Below are 3,392 nucleotides of genomic sequence, written 5' to 3'. Positions count from 1 at the left end.
CGAAAATATGTCCATTTTAAGTAAGCAATCACCCTTCCATGGCCCTTAGTACCCAAGACGTCACACCCGTGTCCACTAAAAAGTCAAACGATCTGTTTCCCCACCATCAGGCTCACACGGGAGGCCCCACCACTGGGGATGGCCTAGGAGATCACTGGAGCCACACCAACTGATGCAGAAACAGGGGGAGGGGGAGGCGGCCAGGGAGCCGCCGGCCAGGCCCCAGGCAGATTTAAAGTTTTGGACTCACCTTTTTGTGTTTCTTTCATCTTTTTCTTTTGCGCCTCCAACTCCGCGTCTGCGCGTCCACCTCCTACTTCTTCTTCCATCTCTGTCTCCTGTCTTTGCCTCCTGCAAAAGTGGCTTTGTCTCTGGTTGCTTTTCAGCCCCCTGTGGAAGAGGTGAAGGAGGAGCAGGCCGTGGGGTGGGCACCCATCTTGACGCTTGTGCTCGGGGAGGAGGAGGGGCGGGTTTAGGGTCACTGGCATCTGTCTGCCTTCCTCCTCTTCCTCCTCTTCCTCATTCTTCTGACTATTGGGAAAGGGTGTGTGGGTGTGGGTGTATCGGGGAGGGCAGGTGTGTTCAATTTTTATCTCTCCTCTCTCTGGGCCATCAATTGTGTCCCTTCCCATGAGGCAACTTTCTTATGGAGTAACATAAAACTCTGAATGTAGAGAATTTCACACACACACACACACACACACACACACACACACACACCCCACACCCATACCCCGTTCACGTGAATGTGAAACACATTTGGGTTTGTTCTGATCCTCCTGAGTGTTAGAATGCCCAATGTTCACAAGAGCTTGCCTTGAAACACAGTAACGGAGCTCGGTTACAAATTGGTGTGAGCAATAGCATCCAGAGGTAGAGAAAACATCTCACATGGATAACACCTGTGGCCATAGATCCACAAACAAGATGCAAACCAACATCAGCCTCTGTTTCACTCCTATTTGTGGAGAGGACGCGAAAGACCCAATGGTCAAATCTCCCCCTTTTATAAAAACAAATCCAATCGCACGAGAGCATTACCGTGGATGGATCCCATCGTGCAGGTGTTTTCCATTTCCAATGAGAACACAGCCAATTTGGTGCAAAGAAGCCAAAAGCTGCAGCAACCCACAAACCAAATGTGGCCCGGGATATCTCCGTGAGCGTCCCTTCCTCCCCAAAAGCCGGGGCTTCGCTGATGGAACCAAAGGGCTTCCTAGTTTCTGGCTGCGTCGTCTCACGGCCAGCTTTCCCTAAGGGAGCACACAAGGAAACTCATTCAGACACCTCCAAAGAACCCCATCTGGGCCATCAGGGACTCAGGTGACCTTTCCATGTTCCCATGTAAGTAAGCACTTGCAAGTATAGGCTCCATATGTCCTATACGTGTAGCCTGCCGAAGTTTCCTTTTGGGGATGGGTGGTTGCTTTCTCCACACTTAGAGCAAGGTTATTAAATGGTGGCGGTCACGGTGGTGTTTTTTCCTCTTCCGTAAAGAGTTACAAGGCGGCCATTTCGTGGGAGCGAAGCGGTAGCTGGGCTGCTCCTGGATCCCTCGCCGCTTCGGGTTCCCTGTCAGGCTTCCTAGCAGCGGCCTAGCGGAGAAATAAGAGCAGGTGTCTGAATGTACTCGGGTGACCAAAGATGAGAATGACGAGCCCATCGAAATGCCATCGGAAGACGACGGGACAGTGCTGCTGTCCACAGTGACAGCCCAGTTTGTCGGCAGCACGTGGACTGCACTACCGGAATCCAGCGTCTCAGCGTATGAGAGGTGTCCGGCTGGTCAAAGACATTCTGCGCATCCCTGATGCTGGCTGGGGAAATCCGGTAGCGGATAGTCGTCAACTTATCCCAAAGATAGCCACAGAAAAAGGGACGAGACAGGTGCCTGCTTCTTCAGCAGTGAAAGTGAAGAGAGCCATCCAGGGTACGTCAGATTTAAGAGTGTTGGGTCTCCCGTGGAAAACAACCGAACAGGATCTGAAAGAATATTTTGGGAGCTTTGGAGAGGTTCTTCTGGTTCAGGACAGGAAAGATATTCACACTAGTCCTTCAAAGGGTTTTGGCTGTGTTCCTTTTACGTAATAGGAAACCCAGGTGAAAGTCACGCGATCAAGGAACGATGGTGTGACTGCAAACTTCCTGAATCTCATCCAAGCCCAGATGAGCTTTTGAGAAGCAGGAAGGCGTTTGTCGGGTGCCTTACAGAGGGACGTGACTGCCTATAAGCTGCAGCAGTTCTTTTGCCAGGACTGAGAAGCGGTAGACAGCTTCATTCCCAAACGGTTCCCGGACTTTCCCTTTGTTACATTTGCAGATGATCAGGTAGCCCTCGCCCTCACCCTCGCCCTCTCTGATATTATCATTGAATTTATTTTTCTCAATGTACCCCCAAGGTACTTAGCCTATAGGGCAACAGTGGTTTGAGGAGGAGAGTCCTTCATACCCCTCGCCCTTTCAGCCCCCGCCCTGGCACAACCCCCTCCAGGAGCCCTCTGTTTGTTCCCCTTAGGGAAGAGCCTCTTACGTTTTTGTCCCCCTCCCTGTTTGTATGTTATTTTTCCTTCCCTTCCCTTCTTCCCTTCTTCCCTTCTTCCCTTCCCTTCCCGGGTTCCCTTCCCAGAGTTCCTCTGTTTGGGAAGTGAAGGTCCTCACACGGGTGAGGTCCTGTGATACATGTGTTTCTCTGAGGGACGAATGTCACTTTGCATGACACCCTCCAGTTCCATCCAGGTACTTGCAAATGGCAAGACTTCATTCCCTCTGGTGGCCGAGCACTGCTCCGTTGTAGATGGATACCACCTCTTCTGTATCCATTCATCCATCGATGGACATTTGGCCCCTTTCCATACTTTGCCTACCGCCGATAGTGCTGCTATGCACACTGGGGTGCGTGTGCCCCTTGGAAACAGCAGACCTGTATCCTTTGGCTAAGTACCTAGTCATGAAAGTGCTGGGTCGTAGGGTACTTCTATGTGTCATGTGTTGAGGAACCTCCTCAGGTCCCTGGTTCTGGAAAGAACTCCGATAGTGGTTCTAAATCAGGTGCGGCCATCGGTTGGGGACCCCCATCAAATGCAGAGTCAGGCAGCGGTTTTCCTGCAGGCTTTGGCTCAAGCACGGATTCTAAATCTTCCAGCTGGGGAATTTATACAGCGGGGTAGGTATAGACTGGTAGGAATTCAAATTTTTCTAAACACATGGTAAGTGTATTTCTTTTTTTCTTCTCTTCTCTCTTCTCTCTCTCTCTCTCTCTCTCTTTCATTTTCTTTCTTTCTTTCTTTCTTTCTTTCTTTCTTTCTTTCTTTTTTTTAAAACATTTATTTATTTTTGAGAGACCGAGAGAGACAGAGCGGGAAGGAGAAGGAGCAGAGAGAGAGGGAGACAGA

At 50.4% G+C, this 3,392-nt stretch overlaps 1 pseudogene; it reads left to right on the top strand.

Moving 5' to 3' along the window:
- The first annotated feature begins 1,046 nt into the window (after nt 1-1,046).
- Nucleotides 1,047-2,487, top strand: LOC128777980 (TAR DNA-binding protein 43-like; annotated as a pseudogene).
- The last annotated feature ends 905 nt before the right edge of the window (nt 2,488-3,392 follow it).

The sequence above is a fragment of the Panthera pardus genome, unplaced genomic scaffold (genome assembly GCF_024362965.1).
Source record: "Panthera pardus isolate Hobbes unplaced genomic scaffold, ASM2436296v1 HiC_scaffold_176, whole genome shotgun sequence".
NCBI classification, from domain to species: Eukaryota; Metazoa; Chordata; class Mammalia; order Carnivora; family Felidae; genus Panthera; species Panthera pardus.
Note: the sequence above shows the minus strand (reverse complement) of the source record. Positions and strands in the feature narration are given on the sequence as shown.